This window comes from Seriola dumerili, unplaced genomic scaffold (assembly GCF_002260705.1).
Source record: "Seriola dumerili isolate Sdu_G_001 unplaced genomic scaffold, Sdu_1.0 BDQW01000018.1, whole genome shotgun sequence".
Taxonomy (NCBI): Eukaryota; Metazoa; Chordata; class Actinopteri; order Carangiformes; family Carangidae; genus Seriola; species Seriola dumerili.
The window spans coordinates 1,605,055-1,616,785 of NW_019174273.1; the positions used below are offsets into that span (position 1 = coordinate 1,605,055).

The following is an 11,731-nucleotide window of genomic DNA, read 5'->3' on the forward strand; positions in this document are numbered from 1 at the left end:
ACTCCCCACCCTTAATTCTTCTCAACAAGAATCATTACTTAATCTCAGCCACCAAACAGCTCTTTCCCGACAATGTGGGCTCATATTGAGGCTGTAATCGCCAGACCAAGGCAACCGTGGCTGCTGCAGCCTCGTCCCTGCGGTGCTATCATGGGAAAAGGCAAAACCAGGGCTTATCTCTCAGCACACGGATATGACAGGAGAGGAAGAGCGGGACTTCACTGAGAGCTTTGTCTCATATCCTGATTATGTTCACTCTCCCTCTGTTGCTGGGGTTAACATCTACCTGAAACCAAACCAAACAGGTTGGTGCTCGGGGTCTGGCGGCTTGGAGCGAGGGGAGAGTCTGGATAAACTCAACTTCCACACGGACAAAGAGGAAGTGGGGGGAAAAAAACATTTGAGGCCAGATAATGCCCGTGCTGAGCCCCATTAGGATTGAGGTATTATCCCCTGGTTGACTTTGGCTATGAGAAAATGTGGCCCCCCCCTCCCTTGCTTTGCCGTTTCCCACTCATAACAGACCTGTTGGCCGTCGAGGTTTATCAAGCCCACAAATCTAAACAGGACAGGGGCCCTGACCGGGAGAGGGCCTTGTACACAGGAAGGACCCTAATTCTCTCTGGATTAGAGAGCAAGTTGCAATTTAGACAGCTGCTAGCTTGTAAAACCCCTGTTTGCCATGTCCATGCTGATTCCTGTAATGTGGAATAATGCTTTATTTTTCATTATTGCATATCTGGTGTTAAGAAGTCAACTCTGATTGGCCAGTGAAGTCATGGCATGGGTCGCAGTTTCATGGGTCAGAAAGACTGCTCCATTTGGTTGACTTGTACTTAAATTAACTGCAGACACCTTGTGCTGAAAAGTTATTTTTGTCTGTAATAACATACATTTTTGAATCCAATAATTAATCCCTTTGGTAAAGAGCTGTCCAATAACTAGCACTGAACAAATAAAGAGGCCAAAAACCTCCATGATATAAATCAATATACCTAAAATTGCAATTGCAACCTTTATTTATTTACTTTAGTTAATATTGTGATATTTTTAGCACACAGTCACACTAGCAAATTGCACTAATTTGTGCAGAGTGTTGTCTCTGTAGTTGAAACATACAGTATTGTTCGTATTTCCTCCACTTCAGTGAGCATTTCCTTCTGCATATGTCACATTTCTGTCAACTGTGTGTATTAAAGCCCTTCAGTCATTAAACACTGCAGCTAAATCTTAAACCACAGTGTTGGGGCGATGGCTAACTGACTTGGTGAAGAACTTCTTAACGGGGAACACTTCTTGTTGTTAAACAACAACATAGCTACATCAGACACACAACATCTATATAGTTAAAGAAATTTATGGTGGTACCACATTCACTCTTAGTAGCACACGCTACATGATTGTAGTAGTTAACTAAAGTCATCAGACTAGTGACTAAAGGGTCTATCAAAGCTGGAAGGTCATGAGTCTGATAGCCACAAGTGTCCTCCAGCTGAAGGATCCTTCAGCAAGTTTCTAAACCACTGCAGCATCATTGTCCCTGGAGAAGAGAGGCATGCTTTGTGTGTCTGTGTGTGCTTGAGTGTGTGTGTGAGTGTTTGACAAGAGTAAACCAGGTGTAAAAAGAGCAGGAAGACAAAACATCTTAACGCCCTTGTAAATGGAAAACATACAACACGTGCTTTTGCTCCCAGAGTTGATAGCTTGTAATGTGCTGTACTATTTGTCAAGGAAATGCGAATTATATTACTGCTAAGGTGCATTTTCTGCAATAAAAATAGATGTAACCTTTCCCTGGCGGGTTTGTTCTCAATATTTACAGTGGAGGAGGGCTGGTAAACATGTTTTCATGCGAGATAGATCAAACGATGCAGATGTATTCATGTAATAAACATGGAGAGGCATGCACACACATACTGTGCAAACCCATGCTGGTGATTTCAGGTTGTGTCATTGTACTAAGCTCCCCCTCTGATGGAAATGAGCAGTGGTTCTATCAACCTGAATGATTAACTTCCTCACGTGTTGCAGAGGATTGCAGCAGTCACTTTGTAATTGCAGAGGCAGGACGAAACACAGAATGCAGATGTCTTTTTTATCAGCTGTTAAGGAGGGGGAACCCCACCTTAGTGTCAAGGTAAGCATGCTTTGATGGCTGAATTAATTCTTAATCTGTTGGCACGGCGCTGCCAACACGTACCAGGACATGTTGGGTGAGGCGTGTGTGGGTGTGGGGGTTTACTTCCTTTGACTTCTGAGAGATTTCCTGAAGGCATGCAAAACATACTCAAGACTTCTGTTGCTGATCCAAATCAGCTTTTTTTTTTTGTTCCTCTCAGACATTGTGCCTCACAGCTACATACGGGCGACTTCTTTCAATTGATTAATTCTGCTGTAAATTGGTCATAATGTGTGACTATCTCAAGAAATGTATTGCATGTGGGAGGGGGGGCTGCCAACCACAGTAGTGTGGACACAAGTTTCGCCATAAAGTTGAGTAAAAGGAAAAGCTTTTGTTTTTAAACTCAGCTATTGTATAGCTTTTATACTGGCATCAATGCCTTTTTTTCATGTTACCAATTTCTACTAAATTAAAAAGTAGATTGTTTTGAAGCTACCAATATTTATACTTCTGTACATTTATTTAACAACTATAGTTCTGGATGAAGATTTTAGATACTAAATGAGCTCATGCATTCTGATTTATTGTTATACATTAAAGAAGCCATCAGTGAAAATAGTATTTAAATTAGCTTCACCTCAACCAGAGAGCATTGAAATGAGGGGTTCCACCTTATAATAATGCATATTTTATGAAGACTTTATATTCTGTAACTCTTAGCTTTTTTAATAGTTACTGACCCATTTTGTTTTATAGATTATTCATAGGCCATTATTACTTTTGTGGAGCCAGGTAGTGAAAAAAATGTAGATACTGAAAACCCAAGGATTGCTCTTACAAATCAATTATTCCTGTTGATCAGTGGGCTCTTGCGTTTACTTTAGTCAATGATAGTATTGGCTTTTGGTCAGTTACCAAAAGACTTTTCCCAGCAAACACAGGAATGTCACATAACTTCATGTACATTTTCCATCACTTGCTATCAGCTTCTAAACTGTGTCTGACCCTGTCAGCGATCTCATCAGTTCAGGTGGGAAAATACAAGTCAACTGTTATCAGGAGGTCTCGCGCTCTTGCTCTTCAGACCAGACACTAATGGTTTATGGAAAATCTTTCAGTTTTAAGCAAATGGAGAAAATGCAACAACACAAAGTCATCTGCAGTCATTATGCTCTCAACTCTTCAAAATTAATTGCATGCATTTCTCTGTAGTTAGTGGTTACTACAGCAACTGTACCCTGTAAAACACACAAACAATTTGATCACATTCACATTATGTTTTTCTGTAATAATGACATTATCCACTGCATTGTATCCTCTCAACCCTTTTAACTGCTGAACAATGCTGTTGTTGGAGTTTCTGCTACAGAATAATATCAGTAATGTCTGTGTCTGTGTCCTCTGTAAAGCAGAATAACCTTAAAGTGAACCGTCATGCATTGCAGAGGTCATGCTTAATGCTACGTGGTTAGCGGTAGCTTGTTAGCAGCCTGATCCAGTTAGAGCTGCAACAAAGCTGCACACATTTCCCAAAGAAGAGGAATTACAACCATAATCGTTCTTGTCATTTGCACAGCAATTTTACTCCTGAATGCCTCGTTTTAGGGAGGAATTAATAAAAAAAAAATCTCATGAGCTTCAGGTGCCGCAGAGTTCACCCTTTTCCCACTCATCCTTGCCTGCAGCCCTTCAACGCTCTCTCACTCTCTCTCTTGGTTTCTTATTATCAGTTAATAATTCTTTCTCATTCAAGCAAATTAGAGAAACTTGACTGTGTTAGAGCAAGTCCAGCATGGAGCTGCAGGCAGAGAGGAGGCTAAATGGCAGAAATTCCCCCCAGAGCAAAGAGCGCATGAAGCACAACATTGTGTCCACCACAAAAGCCGCTCTGTAGTTTTGATCCCCTCTAATTTAATTAGCCCAAGAGGTAGTGCATTAATTTGCCAGGAATTCTTCTGATGCAGAAAGCCGCCCCCGGTGCATGGAGGGAGAGATGGGAAGAAGAACCCTCCTTATTGCTTTTGTGCATTTGAAGAGGAGGAAATTTTCTTCCATCTTACATGCCATGGTGCAAGGGCTTTGATAGGACTGATCTCTGTCAACATTTGTGTGTAATTCCGGGGACTTTTTCTGTCATTACAAGGAAAAGCTCATAGCAATTTAATGTTATTCCTTTTCTAAGTCAATTGATTCTCTCTCTGTCCTTTGGCAACAAACATTAAGGACTCCAGCTTTCACAAAGAATGAAAGATCAACTGCATCCAACAGTACAAAAGTGTTTCTGTCAAATTGTTCCATCATCTCTTTAAAAATATGCAACCTTCTATCTATTTGAGTGGCAACCATACTATTATTGTCTGTATCAGTGCAGAATTCCTCATCATATCCAGGTGTATGATGATGAGGTATCATGATATTCTACGAGGTTTACATTGTAGAAAAACACCTTACATTGAAAGTAGCCCCTGCTGTTGACGGCCTTGTAGCGATAGATATTGTGCTGCTTGTGTGGCAAGGTGGAAAGTGTGGGGGTCTGTGTGGTTGATGGGATGTGTAGCACATGTGTCTGTCAGACAGGATACTGTAGTTACCATGTGGAAATGTAGAAAGTTAGGATTTTAAACAGTTATTTTTGCATAATCGTCAAATATCATTATTGTGAGAGCCGGCTTGTAAAACATTTGAAATCCTGCGTGGTTGACATTGGTCCCCCTCGTGAGAACATTGCCTCATAGCACTACCAAATCAAAACAGTCTACAGGGTACCTTTCACTTGATTATACGTTGTCTGTATTTTAGTATTCTTCTCAAGTGTAGTTTTGTAACTTTGAACTATTTGTATTGTATTTAGTTGTTTTAATATTTGAATTGACATGTTGAAACCTGCAGATACTCGAAATGTAATGCAATAATACCATTGCTTCATTTACCATCAGTGACTATTAACAAACATTTTATGCAGTGCATGATGGTCACATCTTAAAGAAGTCCAGTGCTTAAATCTAAGATCATAATCCCTCCACTTGTCACAGGAGATGAAACGTTTCATTTAGGTTAACCATCACAATCACAGTCATTTTCATTTGAATGGAAAAAAACTGAGAAACTTGTGCTTTTTGGATTTAATTATCATGCAGTGTTCTTGATAAGTGAAGATTGGGGCTATTTGATAATATTAATTTTTTGTGCTATCGCACACAGCTCCTTTGATAATCTTTCATCTTGAGACACTCTCATGTGATTATACTAAATTGAAGAGGCCTACACCATAGTCATTAAAGAATCACTTCTCATTTTGTAATTAGAGTGCTTCTACTGGTCCACTAAAAGATACCAGCCAGCAGTACATCATTTTACAAACTGATATGCAGAAAATCCATCCTTCTCTGTCCTGTAGCATACCCTGACAAGGTGGCCTTTTCTCCTACTTGTATGCTTACATGCAGTTCTTGTTGTAGTTTTGGTAATGACCTCAAAAGATAAGAGTCAGTCCCAGCTCAGATGGTTTTGAAATCACTACTTATGCTATACTCTTAGGACAGGAGACTTATTGTATAGGTGCAGTCACATTTAAACTGCAGTTTTCCACACCATCAATTCAATAATGCATTTTCCTGTTCTGGTGTGAGCTGTGACTCACAGGCCAGAGTGTTTTGTTCAACTTTGACCTGTGAAGTTGCACAGTCAGCCCTTAGAAACAGTGTTGTCTTGATGCTCATGCGTTTGAAAATGGGGGCAGTCATTATTGTAGCTTAGCTTTTTTGTGGATGATTGTGGGGCAGTTTAAGTGGTAGTAGTAGTCCACTTTTCTTCCTCTCATTTGGAAGAAATTGCCACCACTGGTGTTTTTGTCATGTTTTCTCACTAAGAAAAGCAGCATTCATTAAGCCTCTGCAAGAACTCAGTAAGACTCAATTTATCTGATTTGATGTAATTTTTGCCCTGCTTCTGTTTGTGTACCCTCTCTGTGCTTCCTTTACTCCATTGTATTTGCTGCCGTGACTTAAGCTACATTCACATCATATTATAGAGATTGGAAACGTGTGTTGGAAATGTGCACATCTACCTCCTACAAGTCTGAATCAAAAATATTGATCAGCTTCATCAAAAAAAAAAACAAACAACATTAACACTAATACAGTGGATTTGACAAAATAAAAATGTACTACACACTCTTTCTTTAACTGGTCTTGCAGAACAAACCACTCTAAAAGTGTAACATGATAATAATAGATAATTTAGGTATTATTTATCAATTATCAAGCCGAGTAATGGTCAGAATAACATTAGGTTTTCCTCATTAAGTTCTTTCTGTCCTGCTGACATACCTTCAGTCCATCAGTCTCACCTCCATAGCCACACCTTTCTCACTGCTGGCCACACCCACAGGAAATAAGCTAATAACAACACTAGTGAAAAACTATTTCGGGGTAAGGCAAATGTCGATTTTATCCCAGTTATGAAAGCAAAATGAATTTGAATTGCCTCAAATCATAGGCAGCTCACCTGAAACTTCCCACTCGGACAGATTTCCTCTTGTCTTTATCACATGAGAAGGTATGTAGCTACTTCACTGGAAAAGCGCAACACGTAGACCTTCGAGTGATCCACTCTGAGAGATCATCTATAATTCAGAATGAAGCGCAACCCTCGACTCAGAACTCAGGTTAACCAGTGTGTGTTCGGTTTGTTTTGCCGCAAGCAACCTTGTTTTCCCCTTCCCCCGAGCTACAAATCCCAGCTCTGATGTGTCCCCTTTTTGTCCGCCCTGTGTCCTAAGGTACATTTTCACCACGGAGAGGTAAAAGCTTGGGTAAGATGTTTTATACTTGCAGTACAAGTGCACAGTGCAGGGGCTCAGCAGGATAAATAATTCACCGGAGCATGTTTGAACAGGTACAGAAATAATCCTTCAGCAAAGTGAGAGTGGATATATACCCCCTCCTCTTCTCTCCCCCGCTGCCTCTCGCTGGTTTCAGAACAACTTGGAAGTGCAGAGAAGTCTCTAAACATATCACCCAGGCCAGATGAAATATTAAAGGTTATTGGTTAGCGTGAGAGTGTGCTCCTCGAATGTCTCCTGTGCTGAGACAAGCAGGTAAACTTAACTTCCCTCTCAGAGTAGACAGGTTGAGATATCTGACACTGGTAAATATTACATGGAAGTGTGTGCTAGCCAAAGGGCAGGTAAGCTGATTTTACAGACCCACCCGTCACATTTACTTTTAAACAGCATAAATCTTTTTTTACTTTTATTTGATCAAGCATGATGTCCTATGTGTACATGGTCTTCTTCAGTTCTCCTGAACATGACATCTATACAGATAAATCAGATCTATACATACTTGGCACAGTTTGAAAAGTTATAGTCTGGGCAATTTGGTTTATAGTCACTAATGTCCAAAACCACCTTAAGGAAAGAAACAAGAAAAAAACACAGCGAACAGTCCAAATTACGCTTTTAAAAACTGGACTTTCTTAGTCAATAAAGATGAGCTGGAAACTCAGCACCTTTCATTTCACTACCACAGTTTGTCATAGCAGGAAGAGCACAAGTGTAACTCATTGCCTTAATTGAATGTGGTCATTACTGATGTCATTACTTGCACCTGTGTTTGACAAACACAATTTGTCCGCTGTGAGAAAGGCCTGTTTGCAGAGGAGTTTCAGTGTTGATGAGGGAGTACAAATGTTTGCTGGGATGCACTATCAGTATCTGTTTGCCTCTTACCCAACGTGCTGCAAACATTTGCAACTGAAACACACCAAAGGCGTCAAATGTCCTTTACTCAAATTTGTGTTGCTACTAGTGGTTGGAAAATCAAGCAGCACCCCTCAAACAGCCCACAATAAATAAATAAATAAATAGATAGATAGATAGATAGATAGATAGATAGATAGATAGATAGATAGATAGATAGATAGATAGATAGATAGATAGATAGGTAAATAAAAATTAAAAACTATTTTGGAATTTAAAAAGTGTTTAAAAGTTCATCTGTATATAGAAATATGCACATAATGGCCATAATGAATATTTAAATCACAGAGAAACATGCAGATATAATTTATTTTACATATTGTGCAAGACTTCTCAACAATGTAATTACTCACTAATCCCTTTGTTAACTCTGGTATCTGGGTTAACATGCAGTCACCAGTGAGTGGGCCTAAAGTAGTAACATGCTAACACTTTACAATGTATATGACATCAGTGTAAACTATTATGTTACGAATACACACGAGCACAGATATTATATCTCAGCACTGTGATTAATAGTGAACATGGAGAACACGACTAAACTCACTCACCCACTTTAACCTCTTTGTTTTTTGCCCTGGGTATCATTGCAGACCCCAGGAAAGGACTGCAAGGGAGGTGGAAGAGTGGGGGGTGGTGGAGGCAGGAGCCTCATGGCGGCCGCAGGCTGGAGGGGTGAGGGTGGGGGAGGAGGGGCTGGAGATGGGGGTGAGGGGATAATTAAGCACGCACGGTGACAGCTGCAGCAGGTCCCGAGCAAAAGGCCTGAGCTCCACTGAGCTGAATTAATGGCATCAGTGGAGCCCGGCAGCACCGCCACCGCCGCCTACATTTGATCATTAATTATTACCCTTTTGACAGAGCCGGGCCTCGTAACCCCTCACCTGCCCATCGGCAAGGCCTCACCTGTACAGCACACATCTCCACATACAATATAAAGATATATAGTCACAATTCAACGTTTTACTTACAACTGCTTAATTTGTAAGAGTGTGTCCAGGATAGTGATGCAAAATATCCACAATAATGACTAGATGTTTATAAAACAGTCCGCACATTAATGTTGAGACATTACTGAACTACATCATTTTGTGATCTCAATCCCTTTCTGATATAAAAAATAAAACCTTTGTATTCATGGTTTTTCTCCTGCTTAACCTTCATATCAAAATATGAAATTTCTGTGCCAGTTTGTCACTTCCTGATACATCGCCATCTTGTCAGATGCTTGCTGGGATTTCACCACTCACATGCTGGCATAATTACACAAATGATATAATTGAAGCAGATGAATAATACAACATCACATTTTCCCAAAGGGGATGCTAGACACACTATCGTCACTCAATGGTACATACCTAACAGAGGTGACACTGGTACTGACTATCTATTAATAGACATCAACCTGTTCCTGTTTCTGGTAAAAATGGAAGTGTTTCTCTTACCTCAGCCACAGAATGAAAAAGAATATCAATAAAATCAATTTCTTTTGAACCCTTGTCGTCTATTGAGTAGTGTGACGGACAAAAGTTGGGCTCTGTCATGTCATTTAACGACATTTGTGTCATTTAAAGCTGGAGTAGGTAATCTGTTTTTGTTATGTTTAAATCTAATTTATCTTTAAACTCTCTCAACATCCCGACAGCAATGATTTATGCTAGTAGACAGTGTAGTTAACTTTAGGTTTACACATAATCTTGTATGTAATCTTCGCAGCCTATATGTCTGGCGATGTCTGCACTGTTGTTGTGAGCAGATGTTGTTTGATAGTATTTATCTCATGTCTCTAACGGCTGCGACTTTGTGTTTTGTGTTTTTTTTTGTTGTTGTGAGAAAGACTCCTCAATTTCCACACGTGTAAAACACAGACTGATGAGACCACCACCCCCGCTCCACCTCCACCATTTCCTCAGAGTTTCTCTCCCACCGGTGAGTGCAACTTTATGTGATAGAGAAGTAGCTTAGCTCTTCAAACCTCATACTAAGTCTTTAAGAAGGTGTTATGAAGGTGTAATTGCTTAGACCACTGTTATTGATATAAATGCATCCTTCTTTTATCTGTAGTTCTTTTGTTCTACGTACATGACGGTGCCCCTCACAATATTGGTTCTAGCAGTCATATTTTAGCCTACTAGTTGAGACCATTTCTCATTTTATAAAAATATTCTTGAATTTATTATTTGTGTACCTGTGTCAGTCAGCCACACAAAAATATGGGAAACACTGTCCATAACTGCTGCATTTAATTCACTAACCAACCCTCTCAAATAATTACTTTATACCCATAAAACCAGCTTCCCCTCAGCCAAATAACCAGAGACTTGTATTTCTATTTAGCAATAGTCCTGTGTTGTTATATATCCTATAAAGAGATTCAGATCCAACAATTTAAATGTCATTTTTGTAGAGATAATGGCTAATTGTGATATTCTTTCTAAAGGACAGTCGCTGCCAAAGAAGAAGATTGCCACAGCGCCCACATGATGTCACATGCAGAGCCTGACCTGTCAGCCAACACTCACCTCTGCTTATAATCAACAGTCAATATATTGTGTGTGGCAATGATATATTTTGTATATATCTTGTATTGTTAATAGTATTTCGGTAATGTTATATAGTTATAGTTATAAAGAAAAAAATACTGGTATTGTTACATCCTCGATCCTTGATGCATTGAGTGATAATGTTCATATTATTGCCCGACAGTGCTATTGCAATTTACACGCCACTAGGGATGACACCTTGATACTGTCCATGTGGATCTGGGAACTGGTCACATATTTTTCCAGACACAACAACTAGGGATAACAACTGTGACCCTGTCCTACTGCTCTGTATTGCTACACAACAAACTGTCTGTAAGCTGCATAGCTGAACTGCTTGTTGATCTCCCCTGGATCTGGATCATCAGCCACTGCCCGGATGTCATTCCAGATGTGTCTGGCAATGTGCAGGACCCCCTTCCTGCAAAATACAGTCCAAGTCAAAAGTTTTGACACACTTTCCCAAACTTTTGACTGGTACTGCAAATGACTGCATGTGTGGCAGCATGGAAACGCAGGAGTTGTGATGCTGTGATGTTCTTTCCACATTTTGGACATTTCTGGCTAATGCACCTGGTAGGATGACCTGTAACCGGAGGGCCCGGTTGAGGAGCATCTGCTGATGTCATTTTTAATGTATGAAACACCAGTTTTGGGTCACAGAGCTCAGACAGAGTGATGTGATGTGACTGTTCCAAGTCCAGTTCTTGAATTCTGGCCTGTGCAGCAACAGATAACAAACACAATTAGATATTATAATAGAACAGAGCTTTATTGAATTTTGTATTGGTGGTATTGGTCAGAAAAGAAAAAAAAACAGAAATAATTTGCTACTATAGATACCTGCTCATCCACACCTGCTTTCCCTCTTCCACAACTTCCTCTGCCTCACCTCTCCCCAGATTACCTACTCCAGCTTTAATGGCAAAAGGTCAGCCACTGATGTTGGTTGATAATCTCTTCTAGTTCATCCCCTCTAGTTGTTGGATGGGGTTCAGGTCAGGGCTCTGTGCACAGCATTCGAGTTCATCCTCACTAAAGTTGGAGAACCATAAGAGAACCACAAGAAAGAAATTATTTTTTGTTTTTTTGCATTAAAATGGTAAAACAATTTGGACTAAAAATGTATCTCTCTTTGGCTTTCAGACTCAGTCAATCTCTCATATGCAGTAGTCAGCACCTACATCTGCATGTTTTCAGTACAGTCCTCATATAAAGATTGTAATTACCACCTTTTATGAAGAGTTACCCCTGCTCAAGCCATATCACATCACTGTGATTACACCCGGTCTAAGCGCTAGAAAA

General features: G+C 40.0%; 1 long non-coding RNA gene across 1 annotated transcript; it reads left to right on the top strand.

The window, feature by feature from the left end:
* Window positions 1–2,049: 2,049 nt before the first annotated feature.
* On the top strand, window positions 2,050–11,508 carry LOC111233319. Its single transcript, XR_002665600.1, has 3 exons — window positions 2,050–2,137; window positions 9,721–9,812; window positions 10,324–11,508. It is a non-coding gene; the product is annotated as an uncharacterized LOC111233319 (long non-coding RNA).
* The last annotated feature ends 223 nt before the right edge of the window (window positions 11,509–11,731 follow it).